At 37.6% G+C, this 21,992-nt stretch overlaps 1 long non-coding RNA gene across 1 annotated transcript in view; it reads left to right on the top strand.

The window, feature by feature from the left end:
- The window catches only part of LOC106504828, a 325,567-nt gene extending 304,562 nt beyond the window's left edge, over positions 1–21,005 (top strand). Inside the window, exons 5-6 of the long non-coding RNA XR_001298660.2 lie at positions 10,254–10,432; positions 20,249–21,005. This is a non-coding gene — a long non-coding RNA (uncharacterized LOC106504828). The remainder of the gene's footprint in view (positions 1–10,253; positions 10,433–20,248) is intronic.

Raw genomic sequence — 21,992 nt, 5'->3', positions numbered from 1 at the left:
TAGCCAAGACATGGAAACAACCCGAATGTCTGTTGACCAATGAATGAATTAAAAAGATGTGGTACATATATGCAATGGAATATTCCTCAGCCATAAAAGACAAACCAATGCCATTTGCAGCAACATGGATGGAACTAGAGGGTCTCAGACTAAGTGAAGTAAGCCAGGAAGCAAAAGACAAATACCATGTGATATCACTTATTTGTGGAATCTAAAATATGGACCAGATGATCCTATCTAAAAAAACAGAAACAGATCATGGCCTTGAAGAGCACACCTGGGGTTCCCAGTGGGGAAAAGGGTGGGAGTGGAATGGATGGGCGAAGTGCCCCCACTGTACAACACAGGGAACTGCGTATGACTGGGTCACTTTGCTGTACAACAGAACTTGAAAGAACATTGTAAATCAACCATACTTTAATAAGAAGAAGTGGCTCAGTATAGTGGTATCAATGCCATGTTGGCACACACATGTATGAACTTGGGGAAATTGCCACTCTTTCTGAAACTGATATTCTTCAGATGAAATGGAGAGAGTAATAAAGTGGATATTCTTTTAATGGACCTCCACTTAAGTAACTCATTCAGTTAACCGTCTGTCCCCACATCCTCTGAAAAACACACTGATTGATGAACAAACCCTCTGAATTCATGTTGCTTGCTGGCTGACCACTCTAATATGTCCACACTTTTTTTCATGCAAAAACAATGTTTGTAGGTCAAGGTTTAGGTGTTTTTTTTTTCTCCTCAGAAACTATTTATGGAGTTCCCGTCGTGGCGCAGTGGTTAATAAATCGGACTAGGAACCATGAGGTTTCAGGTTCGATCCCTGACCTTGCTCAGTGGGTTGAGGATCCGGTGTTGCCGTGAGCTGTGGTGTAGTTCGAAGATGAAGCTCAGATCCCACATTGCTGTGGCTCTGGCATAGGCCAGTGTCTACAGCACCGATTAGACCCCTAGCCTGGGAACCTCCATATGCCGTGGGAAGTAGCCCAAGAAAAGGCAAAAAAGAAAAAGAAAAAAGAAAAAAGAAACTATTTATGTGGTTTTTCTTGGTATCACAATTATATTATTTAATTACATTTAAATAAACTGATAAAATGTGAAAATGCAAATAGTTTTATTGCTTTGGGAAGGCTATAAAGATGAAGCACCAAAATTTTGTAACTTTCGGTAAGTAACCAATGGTAAATGACTGGAAATATTATAAATATGTAGGATTTGGCACCTAACTTCACAAGAATTTTAAATTATCTTTCCATTTCATAAGAAAAGCCAGACATTAGCAAAGATTGGTTATGAATGTGATTCATGCAAGAATATTCACCAGAATGTAATTAGCAGTCCAGAAAAAAACATTTTAAATGAATTTTAAATGAATTTTGATAATGAAGGAAGTGATCATTAAACTCTGTTACAGGTAACATAATATTGAGACCAAAAAACAAATTCTTTAAAGCCACTGGAACATCAAAAAGCAGGTAGAACTAGGAAAAGGGTTTACTCTTCGGAAACTTCACCTGTAATAGTTAAGAACTATCAATTTGTGGCTTTTTTCCCCCTGAGAGTAATGCACAATCTTTTGATAATGGCAACAGAAAACCACAGCCCAATCAGTTTGAGGTGACAAGGACAGAGATCAAGGCTGGCTGACTTTCTGGAAATAAGAGAAATACAGAAGTGGGGGAAAAAAAACCCAAATCTGTACATAAACTTTGCCTAAATGTCTGGCTTTCTACTATAATATGCAAATAAAGGGGAAAATGGGGACCCAGTGTAAGTCAGAGATGAGACGGACTCTAATCTTGAAAGACAGAGCTGCATGTAAGTGGAGACTTTGAGTTTGCTGCTTTCTGAAATGATTTTGGTGGGCCACAAATGTTGCATTAGCAGACAGACTTCAAGGCATTTACTGCAAACATACTTAATAATTAATATATATACACTGAATTAATGAAAAAATGGTTTTCATCAGCAGGTAGGAAATCTCAAAAGATAGATGGAAACTATTAAACAAGGAAATATAAAATCCCAGACCCGAATGTTAAAACAACTAAAATTAAATAACCTAAAATAAAAAAAAAAAAAAAAACTCTGATGACTCAAAAACATTGAAGATGGGAGAATTAGTGAATGTGAAAATAAATGTATTGAAATTAAACATTCTGAAGAAAAGAAAGAAAGCAAATTGAGAGAGAATAAGCAGTGTTTCAGAGATCTTGACAATAAATAGGATCTAATTTATATGTATGTATTACTATATTACCTGTATATATTACTATAGCCAATAAAGGCCCGTATCTATAATATATGAAAAAGCCACCACTCAATAATAAGCAGACAAAAGTTAAAAAAATCTGGACAGGTTCTTTATAAGAGAAGATATGCAGAGAACTGATAAGTATATTAGAATTTGTTCAACATCTTGTCATCAGGAAAATGCAAATTAAAACCAAAAATGAGCTACCATTACATACCCATTAGAATGACTAAAATTTGAAAAGACAGAGAATGCTAAGCCTACAATGTGTATGTTCTGCAATGTGCTAAGTCCTACAATGGGAATGTTCAGCATTGCTGATGGGAATGTAAAATAATGTGACAATTTTAGAAAAGTTTGACAGCTTCTTAAAATTTAAACATACTCCTAACATGCTCCATATGTCTCCAGATTCTCTTTGGAAGAGCAGCTCCCTGAGTCATGTTCTTCTCATGGCAAATCACAAACCCCCCCCAAAAAAACATTGGGAACACAGGTATCTTTTGAGGCCTCGGCCAGGATTGGTACCTTGAAACTTCCTCATTTCATTGGCCAAAGCAAGTCAGATGGTTAAGTTCCATAGTAACAGGTTGAGAAAATACATATCACACCTTGTGTGAGTGGCACTTCAAAGCCACAGAGCAAACATTGCGGGTGGTATTCTAATCCAGGGACCATGTAGAAAATTATATTTATCTTGGATGATATGTTGTATTATAACATTAGTAATTGGCATCACTGTTGAGTGAAGAAACAGGGCAGGGAATGGCACAGATGAATGGATAGGCAAGAAGAAGAAAGAAAGAGTTGAGCCATACCTGAAAAGGGTCTGTGAGTGCTTGTCCAAGGACAACATGCTTGGGTGAGCATTTTTTTAGAAGCAGAAGAAGGAGAAATATTTCCCAAGTAGATTTTAAGGAATTTCAGTGTAAAGGGATTTTACAACAGTGTTAGAACTAAAACTCAGGTACTTTTTCCCCTCACTTTCCCTGGGATCATCACTAACATTTGGCAAATATATTACGGTTTATGAAGTGTTTTCTTATACATTATCTGATTTATCCCTTTAAGAACCCTGAAAGGTAGCCCTTATTACTGAAACTGGTTTAGAGATGAGCATAATGGAGTACCAGAGAAGTGAAGTGACTTGTCTGAATTCACTTAGCCCAAGGCGAGGAGTCAAGCCTGGATCTTCTGATACTAGTCACAGAGATTTTATATTATTTGACAGTTATTAATCTAGATTTGAACACATGGAAAATGTTCAAGAAATACATCCCTAATGGAATTTACATAGAGGAGCAAATACTGCTTTGGTTTAGTGAGGAGAGAAGCAACTTCAAATATGAGGGGATTGTTTCCTTTTCAATTCTACCCTTTCTGAATATGCAGCAGAAAATCTTTATTTTCCTCCAATGTTGTCTGTGTATAATCAGAAAATAATAGCAATTTTTCAAATTTACCAGAGACAAAATCTCCCTCTTCATGCTGCAGCTAAAGCAGAGAGCATGATTATGCCCCATGTTGCAAAACAGGCAGATAGCCTATAAAGCCTTGCCCAATGTCACAGCAGCAATAATAGTGGGTAAACTAAAAAGTTCCCCCAGCCTGTTCTATTTTTGTCATAAATCTAATCCCATGTGATTTTGATTATTCGGAATATAGCCTCATATGTGAAATTTCTTCCTCATCTCTAGAGAGATGATTAAAGAGACCATTTAATTGCAGTAATCTTAATGTCTTCATTAAAATTTTGTTATAGTCTAGTCAAATATGCCTGTGTTTTCTAGTTCTTAATGTTTTTAGGGTGCCAAGTTTCTGTGGGAAATGTGGAAAACATTTAATTAAGATGTAATTATTCCAGCACATGTTAATTTTTACTTGTAAGTATTTATCAGTGTGGATCTTCTGTTAAATCTTTCCTCCCCCTTTTTTTTCTGAAGTGTTACATTGTTTTATCTTGCAGGAAACATCATTTTTTTTTAGTTTATGACTTAAAATTTTATGTGGGGACCCCCTAGGAAATGGTGCCATACATAGGAATTTAAAAAAGGAAAGGGAATCCTTCATTCTGAAATGCCCCTCTTTTCTGATGCTTACAACCAGAGAATTATTTCAGTGCTCCAGAACTGAATTCCTTGAAATATATTCCACATGCAGAAAAGAACATTTCATGGGCAACTACATTGGGACACAGTGAATAGAACTTCCTTCCTTTTAATATTTCTAATGTACATATTGAAGCTCTGAGATGAATCCTACTAAGAAATTGGTCAATTTTTAAAATACGTAATTTAAAGTCATAAAAATATCATTAACATTTTCCTCAAATAAGCGAAAAGTAACAAAAATTGTGTGTGAGAATGTGATGAGAGAACAAAAAATCACTTTGTATCCTAGATAATAACTTTTTTATAGCAATTGAGGCTGGTAAAGTCATCAGAAACAAACCAAAGTTTTGAATAATAGCTTATAAAAGTGAAGAAAATTTAAGTTTCTAAAAATAAATATACTACATAAATCAGAGTAAAGCTACATGGTATAAATACTCTGCAGCTATTAAACTATTTTGTTCAGATGAGATCAGGTGTGTCCAGAGTGGTATGGCCATGTTTTAACTATTTTTTTCACTACTATAGTGTTACTTAGAGGTTATAAAAATGGATAGTATAGACTAATTTAACAAAACCAGTGTTGGAGAGTAAGGTATTTTGGAATAGAAGAAATAACATGATTCTTAGATTTCGTATATGCACATAAAAAAGAAATTTAAGATCTACAGGGGCAAAGAAGGGTTATAATTAGAACCTATGGATAGAAGCCACATAGATCAAAATTTTGCTCTATATCAGAAAGAACTGAAAGATAGATTTCAGATTTTACAGGTAGGCTGTCATTTACCAAACACACAGTATATGTCAGGCTGTTTCAAATTCTTTACTTATATTAACTTATTGAATCCTTACAACAGTCCTCTGAATTAAGTATCCTCATTATTCCTACCTCATAGGTGAGAAAACTGAACATAGGTTTTCAAAGTCGCATATCTTTTCAGTGGTTGAGAAGTGTTTGGACCCAAATAATATATGGCTTTAAAACCTGTTCCCCTAGCACTTGTGATAGTTGTCCTATGAGCATGGAAATTACTCATCCCTAAAAATTTTCAGGCAGAAATTGAAAACTCACTTTCTAGGCATAACGTAGATGGGAATACAAGCATGCATAAGCATATATATTAACTCCAAGCCTGAATTTCTGATTCTATGAAGTTCCTAAAAATATGAATTCTTAGAGGAAAAAATGCTCAAGCTTAAATGATTCTGGGTGTTGTTGAATGTCATGGGCCATAGACTTTACTTCTTAGCGATTTTTTACTGTGCTTCAAATAGACCTAGGCATGGCTTAAGTCAACAATACACAATTGCTAAATTGAGCAAGTTTCAATTACTTTACATATATATATATATCTCATTGAGAAAATGAAGAACCAGACAATTGACATTCCACTAAATTCCCTCTGCTGCCAAACTTATCTTGCTTGCACAGAATTTTTTATCTACTTTCCACGATGAGCTCTCTCTCTCTCTGCACTGTTCAAGATTAACCTTCTCCTGTATTTCAGTCTTTTTCCTAATTCACTCATATATGTAACCCCATATTTTCAGGAAGGGGTGAATGAACCCCTTCCTCCTTCTTCCCTCTCCCTTTCTCTTACATCACGTCCCTTCTCCTCATCTCCTTTCTCTTTCTCTCACCTTCCATTCCCCTTTCTCTCTTCCCTTCCCTTCCCTCCTTCACATAGGAAAATATGCATACAATGAATTATTTGGGGGCCATGAAAAAGGATAAAGAACTGATCCATGGGACAACATAGATGGACTTTGAAAACAGTATTGCATATGAAAAATTGTTTCAAAAGAACACACATTGGTGGTCTGTTCATTAGAAATGTCCAGAATAGGCATATTTAGGCAGACATTAGATTAGTGGATGTCTAGGACTTGGATGGGGTGGGAGAAAGTGATGGTTTGGGTAGGGAAAGGGGAGTGATTGCTAATGAGTATGGAGTTTCTTTGGGGGTAAAAAAGTTTCAAAATGTGTTCGTGGTGATGGTTGCAAAACTAGAAAACATACTAAAAAGACTGAATTTTACATTTTAAAAGAGTGACTTTTATGGTATGGTGTGATGTTATGTCAATAAAGCTATTATTTAAAATCTTACTCTATATGTATGTATATATCTATACATTCTAATTTATTGATACATTGATTATTTTTTTCATAAATCACTTCAGGGATCATGCAGAGTATTAATTATAAACACACAGTTTCCTAATAAAGTTACAATATTGCTGTTATTGTTACTCATTTCCATCTCACTAACTTATCAGAACTGTTGAACTAAATAAGCCTGGTCATTCAAGGTCTCCCATTTTTTTAAATGCATTTTTATGTCAGGAATAGTTTTTCTAAACCTCCTCTAAAGCTCTGAGGGAGATTGAATATTCTTTTGTGCCAGAAATACCTACCTTCTAATTCTGTCTGCACCACTAAGAGTGGAAGTGACCTTCAACTTCTCTGAATTTTAGTTTATTCTGACATAAAACGTGTACAAAAGTCAGATTTTTGTAGGAATTATATATTTATACAGGTATTCTTTTTAGTGCTTTATTTAAGTTTCTTGAGCTTCAGTTTTATAATCTATATGATAAGGCTTATCTACCTTGCTATCTCTTGATGTAATTTAAATTAGAAATTGCAATTAAGTGTCAGTGCAGAGTGTACCACAGTAAGTGGGCATCTGTAAAAATGACTATTGCTGTTGTTTTTTCTGTTGATGTCCCAACACAATTTATCTGTCACACACAGCACTCATGTCCTAGCACACAGGTCCCTCTTACCCTGTCTTTGCATTCTTGTCCCTCTGCCTTCAACTATTTTTATCTCCTTAGTGCTTAGTACATTCTCAGCTTTATCTTTCAGAAATTGCAAGTAAAAGAACTAAACTGTATGATGTTCTTCTGCAGATAAATATTGATAAGTCTATGTTCCAAGTTTTCACTGTGTTAAATTCTCTGAGGTATGGCGTTGTCTGGGTCTTCCTGAAAAAGCCCTATTTTGTTGTGGGAGATAAAATACATATGAACATAGGGAAAGTCATGTTATCCCTACATTTGTATGTATTTTATGATACATATAATTGGGGATAATAATACCTCATTCTAGAATTCAGTATCATACTGAAGTTAAAAATAATGAAGAGAACAGATTTTTTTTTTCTTTTTTTAGGGCCACACCAGTGGCATATGTAAGTTCCCCGGCTAGGGGTCGAATCAGAGCTGTGGCTGCTGGCCTATGCCACAGCCACAGTAATGAAGGATCCCACACATGTCTGCAACCTACACTTCAGCTCATGGCTACTGTGGATCCTTAACCCACTGAGTGAGGCCAGGGATCAAACTGTCATCCTCATAAATACTAGTCGGATTTGTTTCTACTGCACCATGATGGAAACTCCTGAGAACAGATTTATTTAAAGATGAAGTAAAGGGATACACATTTTGGATCACGGAAATTTGTAAATGATGAAAGATAGGAAAGGCAGAATAATGACCATTCAAAGACGTCCATGTCCTCATCCATTTAACCTATAAAAACTGTTAATTTGAATGACAAAAAAGGAACTAAGGTTGCAGATGGAATTAAGGTTGCTAATTAGCTGATCTTAAAATGGACTATCCTGTATTATCAAAGGGCCCAGAGTAAGCACAGGGGGAGCTTGGGGTTAATAGATGCAGACTATTGACTTTGGAATGGATTAGCAATGAGATCCTGCTGCATAGCCCTGGGAACTATGTCTAGTCACTTATGATGGAGCATGATGATGTGAGAAAAAAGAATGTGTACATGTATGTGTAACTGGGTCACCATGCTGTTCAGTAGAAGATTGACAGAACACTGTAAACCACCTATAATGGAAAAAAATAAAAATCATTATATAAAAAAAATAAAAATGATATTGTAACCTAAAAAAAAAAAAAAAAAAAGAGGGGAAAAAGGAGGCAGAAGAAGAGAATTAGTCCAAGACAGATGTGACTGTGGAAGTTGGTATAGAAAGGTGCAGTGTGGCCAGGTGTGATGATGGAAGTGGGCCAGATCCAAGCAAATAGGAGGCCTCTAGAAGCTGGAAAGGTAATGGAAATTGGTTTTCTTGGGCCTCCAGAAAGCTCCTTAGCCCTGCCAGCTTTTTGATTTGAGTCCAGTGAGATCCATGTCATACTTCTAACATTCAGAACTCTTTTTTTTTTTTTTTCTTAAGCCACTACATTTTCGGTAATGTGTTATAGCAGCAATAGAAAACCAATATAAAAGGGTGCAGCGACTTAGTTTCCTGCTGTGGAAGTTTGTACTTTTTGTTGTAATGATCACTGACTCATCACTTCATCCATGTGTTGAACAAATAGTTGTTAAGTATTTTTCTAGGCACAAAATCAGAAGCTGAGATATAGTGGTAAGTCAGATGAGATTCCTATTTTCTGAAAGACACACAATAAACATACAAACATTTGAATCAGCAAGGAATTAAAAATCAGGACAAATATGTTATTCACTTCATGATTACGTATTGAACACCTACTATGTGCAGGTGTTGTGCTAGCCTTAGGGTGTAACTGACTATCATTAAAGGCAGCAGAGCAGAATTCTTCAAAGCAGAGGCCATGAAGCTTCACCACCTAGTTTCCATTCCCATCTTCTTTTATTAGCTCGTGACCCTGGGAAAATTACTTAATCTCTATGAATCTCAAGTCCCTAATCTGAAAAACAGAGATAATAAGAATCTCTGAATCATAGAGCTGTAATGAGATTAAATAAGTTATAGTATTTGGAAAGCCATTGGGGTAGTGCCTGGCTCATTGTACATGCAATGCAATTTTTTGATAAATGAAAGAAAATAATGAGAAAATCAAATTATTTGCAAAGAATTCTCAGTTTAGTCTGGGTGGAGAGATACACAAATATACACAAAGTATGTATATGATAAAAAATACTAGATCCTTAAATTCATATAGGTTGGAGTCTACAGTACCAGGGATAATGAATAGTGTGTTTCTCTGGAAACATGGAAACTTGATGTTTTTATTCTTGGAAAAATACCTTTCTTTTCTTCAACTGGTTCAAAGCACTCTGAAAAAGGAGCTGACTTGGCATCTCCCAAGCAGTAGAGGCAGATGAGGTCATGACACAAGTTCTTTGTCTTCCTCCACATGGTCTAGTATATAAGAAATGGGAAAAAGACAATCCATTTTTCATAGCTCCTTCATGTCCTGTTTGCGTGGGCTGGATGCTCTAATGCTTTATTTCAGTCCATTTCCAGCGTTTTTCTAAGATCAATATTTCAAACTAACAATAGATGTACAGGTTTGAGAGCATGTGTATTTGTGTGTGTGTATGTGTGTGTATGCAAGAATGTGTGTGGGGGGTTATGATATTGTATTCCATTTCTAACTTCTGTACTGCTGATATAACAGAGAAAAACAGGAGAGACAGGTCTCAGAACTCTAAACACAGCAGGCAATCGATAGCAAAGCAAATCCTATTAATTTATAAAGGATGAAACTACATGAAGGACAGGAAAAAAAAGTTGTTGGAAGAGGAGGAAGAGAAAAATATACTCCTGATTGGCCCTAGAGATACCCAGTAGCTGAATAAGAAACTTCAGAGCCCACTGAATTTTTTTCTTTTTCTTTTGAGAAAGGAAAGTACAAAAATGGCATTCAAGATAACAAACATAAGATATTTATGGCCAGGAGCAGCTCTTTCTTAGACACCACCTCAGCAAAACAACATCTTTCCACTTAACTACCTTTTTGCCTCTTTATCCCATGGGGAGTATGTAAGGGGGGAGTATGTAAAGTGCCATTGCAGTCAGGGGAGTGGGTGAGAGGTAATCGTAACCATGGGAACCCAGCTAATCTATTACATTGCCCTCCAGGGACTGCTGTGAAGTGTAAAAGAAGAAGGAAGACTGAGGAGAAGCCATTGTACAGCGATCAGAAACAAAAAAATCTGGTGGGATTGTTAAGGAGCATTTGCATTCTCAGGATCAACAAGTTTGGGGGGTTATCCAGACTCCTAGTGTGGTCCAGCGCCCAGCGTGCACTGGAGAGTAAGGTGAGGCTATCGTCACTACCATGCATTCACAATGAACATTGCTTACTCCATGGTGCATTCATCTTCTCCAGCCATATCTCCATTTCTGTATCACATGCCTTCATACCTCCATGTGCTTTTCTCACCTGGAGTATCTCCACCCACCCCACCCCCCTTCTTTTCTGGACTTAGAGACACAGCTCTCCAATCACTGCTCCTGCTACTCACTGAATCTTTCATTCATTCACTGATGTAACTGAATGCCTGTCATACATTATTGAGTCAGGGCTCACTCGGCCACTGGTTTGGGAATCATGCCTTGGTGTACCATATATTATTCATTCTTGAAAAAGTATTATACACATTTATTTTTGTCCCAATTATCTGTGAAGATCATATGATTAGAAAGTGCCAGGGAAGAACTTGGACGCTTGTTGAACTCCAAAGCCTACACATTAGAGCTTTAACCACTGAGCTCTCTGGCCAATAGTGCTGGGAATTGGTGCTGGGAAGACTGAGCTCAGAGCAGCCCATCCCTCTCAAAAGTGCCTCCAAGCTTACTGGGCAAGACAGGAAGACTAATGATGTCTATTCAGTGGGATGAGAACCATGGTTGAGAGAGGGAATTTGGTTTGGAATACAGGGGAGATAAAGGATCTTGGCAGGCCATTGAACATAAGCTTAAAAAAATAAATAACTGGCCAAGACCAGAAAATCATGTCCCTGGCAGAGATAAGAGAGTATGTTAAGAGGCATGCTACCGGGGGAAATGCAAATGGTTCTCTGGACTTGGGGAATAGGATGTGAAGTGGGGAAGTTTATTAGGGAATGATACTAGAAGTTAGGAGAACTTGTATGCCATGCTAAGATTTCTTTAAAAATTTTATCCTGAGGGCATCAGGGAGCCATCCATTAAGTGTCTGGGTAAAAGTCAACCTCTTCTGAGAAAGAATGAGTGGCCAACAGTTAACTTGTTACAAGGCAATGTGATATGTGATGTTGGAGGTTTTTAGGACATGCTAAAGGAGTACAGAAGTGAGATGTGTAGAATGGTCCTTGGTTGGGAGAAGTCAAAGATGACGTTGACAAGGAGGTGATCCATGCTATGCGTTAAAGGAAAAATGGAAATTTCAAGGAATAGAAGAGAGAGAGGACAAGCCAAGCAGAGGATAGAACATGCTTGAAGGCAAAGAGCCATAAAACAGCAAAGGGGAACCCAATAGATTTTTGGAAGATTAGAAGCAAAGGATAATTGTTGGGGCAGGTGAGAGATGAGAAAAGGTTCAAATTACAAAAGTCTTATGGGCAAAACTAATCAATTTATGAGTAGTCCTCTAAGCTATTATGATACTTTGAAAGCTATTAAGCAGGAAACAAAAATGATCATATTTGGGTTCTCAGACAGTCACTCTGGCAGTAATTTAGTAGGCGGATCAAAAGGGGAGGGAAGTTACATTTTGAAAATAAGAAAAACAATTAGCAGACTGTATCAATAATCCAGAAGAGAAGTGCTGAGGACCTGAACTAAAGCAAAATATGGGAGAGAATGAGAAGGGGTGAGAGAATTTTTAATGACACATGTAAAGAGGGAACAAAGATTTCTTCAATATTTCTGATTTGGGTGACTGAGTAGTGTCGGTCATTTGGGTAGGACATTCAACAGCAAAAGCTGACATGACTAGTTTGGAATGTGTGTGGAAACTTCAAGGTGAGATGTTCCGAAAGTTTTTGCAATCTTGAGTTCATTTAAGATCTAGGCCAAGAGAGTGCATATCAATAAAATTTGGTTCCCTCATTCCTCTACATTTGATCTTAATCTGGTTCTTGTTTTCCTTTTCTAAGCAATTCTATTTATAGATCTGTCAATTAGAGAATTCTTAATGCCCTATTCTGTATTTAATGAGGAACTATTCAAGTTTCAAAGCTATAAACACAATGCTCTATCAAAATCTCAAGTAGACATTCTTCACAAAGACTTATGATAGTAAGGACCAACCCATCTTTTACAGAACTTCTAGTGCCCAAAGAGAAAACATATCCTTTCTAATTAACTTTATGGTTTCCCACTCTCTGTTTTTCATTTAGTACCACTGGCATCCTGTCTTCCCAACCAAAACTCTCACTACAGCTAGGGAAAAATTTAGATCCCTAAAGAGATTGCTGTTATCACAGAAACTCTTTTCAGTTCCACATGATGCAAGAAGATGCTTCTGCAGCCGTTGCAAATGCCCTGGATGAGAAGCCCCTCTTTCCCAGAGCGCACCAGGCTGGATAGATGGAAACTTGCAATGGCACTTGGATAGCACCTTGCAAAGCGCTTCTGGTGCAGAGCTACTTCCCATGCAGAGCTGCTTCCCGTGTAGAGCTGCTTGCCATGCAGAGCCTCAGTGCTCTCCTCATGACAGACATCTGTAACTCTTGTAAAGAGTGATTGTTGTCACTTTAAAAATCTTCTCTAAGACAAGCACTCTACTAGGACCTGGAGAAGTGGAGGTAATGCCTACTATTCATTCAAATGTTGAAAATCTAGAGGGAATGACATGCATGGACATTTACAAAACTGTGATGGTACATGGACAACCCTGGAAGGTGTAAGGTTGGAGGTGATAGATGAGTGACATTAGAAGACCCCTCAAGAAAGAATGCCTTCACCATTTAAAGTTTTTATTGTACTAATGATGCAAATTGTACATCTGAACTTGTTTTAAACCTAGCCAGGGCTGATTAAAAAACTAACTTACAAAACAAACAACAAACTAATTTTTTACTAGACCTGGAGTTTATGTAAGTATAGACTTCCAATTTCACTTTCCCTAAATGGAAAAGTTAATTAGAAATCTTCCACTAGAATTAATGTAGAGATTTTAAATGTTTTCATTTCTCATATTGCTGTAAATAATAGAAAGTCCTCTAGAGGTCACCAATGGGCTAATTTGCAGGTGGGCTGCTTTGTGGTTAGTCTAGCTTTGCTTAGAATTAGCCATCCTAAAGGATTCAATGTACATTGAAAGAGGTGCAAATGAGAAATCCCCTTTGCCTCTTCTCCAGCATTTTAACCACTCAGAGAAAGTCACAGTCCCTTCAGTAAAGTGCTGTTTCTGTTGGAATCAATGACATGGTTCCACAGCTAAAATGGTCTTAGAGAAATACCTGTAAATTTATTGTCTTAATTGCCTCCTGAGCATCACTGATGAATCACATGTCATGACCCTTAAGAGAATTGAAGTCTAACAAATGTATTCATTTTCCATATGAGGAACCGACCCAGGGAGAAAATGTGATTTTTCCCAAAGTCACTTAGAGGGTTAGCTACAGAGTGCAAATTAGAGCTAACATAGTCTGACATCCTCTCAGATCAGTTTTCTTTCTCTAGTCCAGAGATTTGAATTCTGAGTTCAGTGCAGTTTAGTTCAATGCACCTTTACCTAGAGCCTAACATTTGCCAGCCATGGTTTGATGGACACTGAGGTGAATTATGGTCTCTGGCCTAGCAAGGGCATGGATGCATACATAGATAGTGATGAAGAAGTTATATAGTAAGAAAGTTACCATCTTCTAGGGAACATAGGGTGCTATGGGAGCACAAGAAGGGCACCTTTTCAAACCTGAATACTTTGTGGGGTGGGTATTTAGAGACATTTTCCTGCACAAAGTAATTCCAGAGATGATGAGAAAATTAATGGAATTTATCCAGAGGGAAGAGGGGGAGATTGTAGAAGAAGAGTGGATAGGGAGAGTCATTTTAGGGAAACTGGAACAACAGCCATAAGATTGTGCTTTTGAATATACTTTTCACTTTTTTGTGTTTTTGTTTTCTTTTGTTTTGATCCTAGCTGCTTCTATAACATATGCTTTTAAATATGCCAACACAAACTCAAATGTTTATTGGCACTAGGCATGTAGCCTTAATGGGTGAAATCAGCCCAATGTAAAAATACTGCAACAATGTTAATTATGGGGGAATTGGTAGGGAGACTTTGCTACTTTATAGAGGAAGAAATTGTTACTCAATTTATGGCAATTAAAGTTAACTGGTCTTGCCAGATATTTTTAATTTCTCAAAAGTCCTCCAAATCTGTATTTTTATATGAAATTATCTGAACTTTTTGCTATTGATAATTATGTATTTCAACTTTATGGCCCTTTGTAGGCTAACAATATATACCAAATTCTGAGCTCTTAAGTAATTGCAGGTGTCACTATATTATCAGATTCTGGTAACTTTTCTTTGCAAAATAGAATAGTAAACATAGCCATAGTGGAGCAGTCAGAGACTAGGAGTCAGGAGACTTGGGTTTTGCCTCTAGGTGATTGTGTATCTTAAGTCAGCAACTCAGTTTTTCTAGTCAGAAGGCATAAGTGTCCTAGATTAGCTAGTCAGGACATTTTAATACCTATATATATGAGTTTTTAATCTCAGGGGGACTCATATACTTTCAGATGAAATATGTTTTACTTTCTTCCCTACCCTCAACTTCCCATTGTCTAGTTCTCATACTGTTTCATTGAGTGTTTCTACTTCTGAGCCCAGTATGTGCTGACTGGGGAAAATGTTCAAAAGCACTAAAGTCAGAGCAGCTGCTTCACCCCGTATGCCTTTCCCTGACCATGTTACACGCTTCGCCACTCTATTTAGTGTCTGGTCTTTGGACAAGCCATGAGCATTAGCTTCAGAAAAGGAAATGGTAATACCATAGCTGTCTGAATATACACGTTAGCTTAAAGGCCTAGTTGAGATCCCTTCCACAATGGAGAGTCAATGAACTCCATCAGCCTTGTGCCACCTGAGGTCTTATTTGCCCTTAGGTTCTTTGCGCCTTCCCTCCTGTTATAACAGAAGGGTCTTCCTATTTTATTGTGCTGCTTCCCTCCCCTGGACTCCACTGTCATTCCTTCCCACTTTCTCAGAAACCTTAATCTTCTATTCTTTAACATGCCATTGACTTTACCCACCTCTCTGCAAGATCCTGCCCGCGTATATTTAAATACATCAGCATCTCTCCCAACTCTTACAAACAAATCGTTTCAATACCCTAAAGCCCCCCATAGTCACGGCTTCATATGGCTACTACACTTTACAGACTTCATCACGCCTTCAGCTTCCTCGCCCACCTCACACGCCTCACCCGCTTGAATGTGGCTTTCCTACCTACCACTGCACATCAAAATCACCATCTTTCTTGCTATTAACCTCAATGCATGTGCTCAGTACTCAGCTGACTTGATTTTTTTGGAAGTTTTTAAACACTATTTGGCACATCCTTCTCAAATTCTGTCTTCCCATGACTTTTAAGACCCCACGGTTGCCTCATGTTCTTGTTTAATTTTTCCCTTTTCTTTCTGTTTTGATTATCTTTTTCTTTTTTTAATAATGATTTTTATTTTTTCCATTATAGCTGGTTTGTACTGTTCTGTCAATTTTCTACTGTACAGCAAGGTGACCCAGTCACACATACATGTATATATTCTTTTTTCTCACATTATCACACTCCAAAATAAGTGACTAGATATAGTTCCCAGGGCTATACAATAGGATCTCACGGCGTATGCATTCTAATTTCTTGGTGAAAGGGACTTCCAGAATAGCTGTGTGAGGATCTTGTTAGACCCTCAAAGGCAACCATTTCACTGATGAAAATTACTTTTAAAAATTTAAGTCTTTGGAAATCGACCTGAAGAATGTACATCAAATGGAGAACCATTAATATAAGAAAATCTACTAAATCTTGGGAGGAATAGTGAGTCTATGGCCTTTGAACCATGGCCTGCTCCCCTTCTCAAACCACTCCTCAGTTCTGTATTATGGAAGCTTTACTACAAATGAGTGTGCCGAGACAATGGGGGCACCGTCTCCCTTCAGCTCTCAGTCTAGGGGCATGGTTTTTATACTGGGAGTTGCAGGTCACCTGCATCTCATCTTCACTTTCCCCATCTCTAGGTCACAGATGCTCTGGTATAGGTGAGAATGGCTGAGACAACTAGAATTCCCTTCCCCCATCAGCTCTCAGTCTTAGGGTACAACACACCAAGAATATAGCAGTCCTTATACGGAATGACTGGTCAATGGGGGCATGCTGTATAGCACAGAGAACTCTACCCAATATTCTGTGGTATTTACATGGGGAAAGAATCTGAAAAAGAATGAATGTGTGTCCACTTGTAACTGAATCACTTTGTCATACAGCAGAAAGTATCACAACATCATAAATCAACTATATCTCAATGAAACCTAAAAAAAAAAAAAAAAAAAAAAATGACTACCACAGTCCTAGAATTTTCCTTCTCTTGGTTCCATTTTGGGTTAAGGTTTCATGCCAAGAGGTGCAAGCCAGGAAGACCAGAGGGTACCATTCACTCCAATGTCTACTCATAGAGTAGAAGTGTCCCTCTAGTGGAAGCAGGCTACTGTCTCAGCCTCCAGCCTTAATACAGCGGGCTGAGGTCCTAATTGAGGTAAGAGACAGGACTTAACTAGTAATGCCACGGTTCTGCCTGAGGGCATAGGCTTTACTTGGAACAGGAGGTGGAGAAGTTCATGCCTAAGGCAGGGAAAGAGATATTTGAGAAAGGCTCTCCTGGGTTCACATTCATGCCTGGGGATCTGGAAAGCTGGGGTAATCAGAGCAGAAAGAGTTGAAAACATCCTCCATGCCACAAACAAATTCATGAGCAAAGGTCAGAAGTCTTTCTATCTTGAGGGATCTAAGCACATCTTTGACTAAATGAAGGATGGATAATAAGCCACTCTGACTGATGGATGACATCAAGGAAGCCAGGCTCAAAAAAAATTGCACTCATTGCTGGTGGTCTGGAAGGCCACGCACATGCCCAAAGGCCACGCACATGCCCAAAGCTGCAGCCTGTCAGGAGCAACCAGACAGGGAACTTCAGAGCTATTAGTCTCTGGCTGAATTCAGGCAAAAGCAATGAAATCACAGGAATTCCCTGGTGGCCTAGTGGCTAAGGATTTGCTGTTGTCACTGCTGTGGCTCAAATTCAATCCCTAGCCTGGAAAATTCTGGCTGTCTTGGGCACAGCCAAAAAATTAATAAAATAATGAATTAATTCTTAAAAATAAAAAATAGCTAAAGCAATCACATAAAACAATACCCATAAAATTATGTTGTTTGGACTTTAACATATAAACTTGGCAATAATAGCATAAAGGGGATTAAAAAGAATCAAGCTATGTTGGAACAAGGAAGTAACACCAGATGGTAACTCAAATCCACGAGGGTATATAAAGAGAACCCACAAATGGTCACAAGAAGATTAATATTTACTTCAAAAGAACTCTGTAAATATTATTAAGCCCTTCTTTGTTCTCTTAGCCTCTTTATAATATGTAATTATATAAAGAAATAATTATGACACATATTTTGGGGGATTTTTAATATACATAGGCTTAATATATAAACGAATAACACAGAAAAAGGTAAGAGATCACATCTTTACAGGAGTAATATTTCTGCTTATCACTGGAGTTAAGTTAGTGTGAATTTGAAGTAGATTCTGATGTTCGTGATGTATATTCTAAGGCCCAGAATAACTGCTTAGAAAATAAGTTAAAAATTAGGCAAAATTTATTAAAGAAATTGAAGTCATATTCAAGAGAATACTTGTTCAGTGCAAAAGAAGGTGGTAAAGGAAGAATAGAGGTATGAAATAGTTGTGAGACATATAGAAAGTGAAAACCACAGTAGCAGATGTAAATCCCAATATACTAGTGAAAATATTTAATGTGGATAGCTTAAACAATCCAATAAAATGACAGAGACTGTCAGGCTGGATTTAAAAAATTCAATTATGTGCTGCTTACAGGAGACACACTTTGGATTCAAGTATCAAATAGTCGAAGGTGTTAGGATGGTAAAAGATACACTGCATAGATGCCAACCATCAGCTGGAGCGGCTGTGCAAATATCAGTGTCATAGGCATCTCTGACTCCTCTGTCAACTTATTTGTCTTTACTGTGCCTTAAATGTATTTATATATGCATATCCCTATGGGCTGTTTCATCTCTGTGCAGCAGTGTGGTAATTTCCAAAGAAACTATCCCCAACCCATAGGATGCTAAGTCAGGATAATAGTCTCAGAGACTATTAGGGAGTCGTTCCCAGTATTAATTATAACTTTAATTAAATGAATCATTATATAACTAATCTGTGATGGGTCTTTCCTCCAGTGGGACTGACCCTATTAAGAGCAGAGACTGAGTGGACCTTGTTCTTTTCCAATGTCTTCAACATTTAGCATGGAGTCTGGCATATTTCATCTGAGTTTGTAGAAGTGAGTGAAGAAACAAATGTGGAAATGAACCTAGACACTGAGAGGAAATTTATCTCTTTTGGAGCGATAGCACTATTCACCCTCCCCACTGCCCCCAACTCCCAAGGGCAGCAAAGTGAACACACAGTTCCTTGTAGCCCATGTTTTTTACAGGTCATCAATTGAATAGTTGTATAAGCATCAATCAAGACAAAGGTAACTACAGTTTCCCAGGCTCTGTTCTAAGAGTTTATTGGGAGAAGTCAAGATGGCCCTATGTATCTGCATTTTAAATAGTACTCCTCATTTTTTTTCAACTTCCCTATATTACATGTCACCCTATTACCATAAATAGTCAAATAAGTATTTACCTGATTAAATAAACTCTTGGGTAAGGAGTAAGTCTTAGCAGACTGAAAATGGGGGGAAAGACACTCAAGTCAGAGTTAACAAGTTTAGAGGCCCAGTAGCAGGAACTAATTTGGCAGATCTGGTGAGCTGGACCACAGAGCAAAAGCAACACTGGACTACAAAGATGAAGTAGGTCATGAAAGTTGAAAATGACAGCACTAACAGCCTGAACCTAGCCAGAACACAGATTGGGACTTGAACCCATGTGCCAGGACTCGAACCCAGCCTAAACCCAGATTGGGACTTGAACCCATGGTTTTAAATTAGAATCACTCACCCCATGTCTTGACTCACTGAGGTTCAAGTTCTTCATGTGTCCGCACAAAAGGAATTCAGCGAGAGACAAAGTGATAGGCAAGAAATGGATTTATTAAGATAGGACACTTGTGAGAGGTGCAAGCGGGCAGGCATAGAAGCTCTGCCCCTGAGGATCTAGTGGGCTACAGTTTTATCATCCAAGGGGAATGGGGGTTGGGAAAAGCCCACCTCTTCCTTTCTGGGAGTAGTAGCTCCTCCTTAGTATCTGGTAAGGTGTGTATTCAAATCTGCAGAAGCATGGTCCTCAAACTCTTGCCCTTGGTCTGAATACGAATGCATGCCTCATCCCACCCCCAACCCAGCAACCTGAGGCAATTCTCAAGGCTCCACTAATGAAGCAAGCCTGCCTTATGCTAATGGTTTTCTTGAGCAATTTATTAACTTACAGTGATCTCCCAATGTCCCCTGAGTTTCTCTCTTTAAATATGGTCCTTTAAGGGGACTTCTACAACTACCTGTGCCTACTCCATCCCTATCAATGGGGGTTTGCAGAATTAGATATCCTTCAGGTCACTAACACTTGGCACATCGTGAGAAGGCATTTAAATTTCAACTTATAGGAGCTCCCGTCTTGGCGCGGTGGAAGCAAATCCAACTAGGAACCATTAGGTTGCAGGTTCAATCTCTGGCTTCGCTCAGTGGGTTAAGGATCCAGCATTGCCTTGAGCTGTGGTGTAGGTCACAGATGCAGCTTGGATCTAGTGTTGCTGTGGCTCTGGCATAGGCCGGCAGCAACAGCTCTGATTCGACCCCTAGCCTGGGAACCTCCATATGCTGCAGGTGTGGCCCTAAAAAAAAAAAAAAAAAGACCAAAAAAAAAATTTTTTTTCAACTTACAGATTTCACATAAGAGAACAAAAAAAAATTCAGTCTGATAACCACAAGTCAGAAGGACTCGCTTTCGCCTCTGATCACTAATGCATATGGCCACCGGAAGACCTATACAAAAAAGTACAATTCAGCTGACTCAGGAGTCAGAGAATCTCTTTGCCAAAAGAAGCTTCTGAGTCCCTGCAAAATCCTCAATGAAAAGAGGAGGAAACTTCCTGAGAGAAGACTTTCCCAGGGTAAAACAATGGGTATGTTTTGGCAGAACTGAGATTAAACCCAGGTCTTTTAGCTACTGGTTCTGTGCTTTGGGTTGTGCATGAAGCCTTATAAATAATACTTCGTACTTACATCTCAACTAACAAAACTTTTAAACATGAAGTACTATAGATTTGAGGCTGTCCAAATTGTCCTGTTTAATTTTGATTTATATGTATCTTTTTTCCAAAATACTTTTATGTTATGAAATACCTTAAGAGATTTTTCGGATGTTGGACTTGCACTTGCAGGCTTACCCCTGCAAAAGGGAAAATTCTCCTTATATTGAAATAAAATAAAAATCTACTGATATTGGATATTTATGTTATCTAAATATACTATATAATCTAATAAGTTTGTGTGTATGTATACGTGTTTCTAATAAATGCCCATACAGGTCTAGCAATAATATATCATGTGCAAATTAGTGTCTAAATCAATGTTGTGTGGCAAGTGCTGGAGAAAAGGAGCCTATTTTATTACATAATAAAATGTTTTTAATTGTTGGAGCAGAACAGCTTTATTACATACCATTGCTTTCAGAAACAACATCAACCTTTTCATTGATCAAAAAATGTTATCAGTCATGGAAGGACTAAAAATAAACTGAAGAATAATGCTCTTGAAAGGGTGAAAGTGAAATAAAGTGACACAAGTATGGTTTTGAATACAAAGTGGAATGTAATTAAGGAGCAGGTTTATAGCAAAGCTTACACACGGTTGGCTTTTTGAAGTCAGTTGTTTATATCAAGAGCTTTGAAGTGGTAGCTGGTGTTTTTATTTTAATTCATAATGGGAGCGTCTATGAAATTACTAAAAGAAATTTCAACAAAATAAAGCAAGGCTCACTCTCTTTCTCGGCCCTGTAATTAAATCTCAGTTTAGATTTAAAATCAAGGACAGTTTCTATGTTAACATGTTCGTCTTTTTACAATAATTTAATATATATTTATATATATGCAGATATTAGCTGTATTATATATACAAGTATATATACATATGTGTGTGATGAGAGCTAATATTTGCAAAGAATGGTTTATAATAATTTGCATAAAACTTTATAGTTGTGATGCACCAATGCACTTTAAAAAATAGTTTTCCATAAATTATATGCTTGATTCTCCCTTTCCAGGGACAATCTAGATGTATTCATTCGTTCATTTATTCAAGAAGTATTCATTGAATGCCTCTAAGTATCACATGTCATGTTCACAAGAGAGACCCAATCCTTGCCATTATGTAGAAAATAGTCTAATAAGAAGACAGGTATTAAATAAATAGCCAAAATCAAACTTTGTGGAATTCACATTTTTCACCTGCAAAATGGAAATAATACTATCTGCCTTTGTTCTAAGTCAAATGAGATGGTTGTGAATATGAGCAAAAAGTTCAAAGTGTATTTGAGCAGAATTCAATAAATGGATATTGGAAACATTCTATTAAAAGGGATCTTAGAGTTCCCACTGTGGTGCAGTGGGTTAAGAATCCTACTGCTAC

Source organism: Sus scrofa, chromosome 9 (genome assembly GCF_000003025.6).
Source record: "Sus scrofa isolate TJ Tabasco breed Duroc chromosome 9, Sscrofa11.1, whole genome shotgun sequence".
Classification (NCBI taxonomy): Eukaryota; Metazoa; Chordata; class Mammalia; order Artiodactyla; family Suidae; genus Sus; species Sus scrofa.
This window is presented reverse-complemented; position numbering and strand designations above follow the sequence as displayed.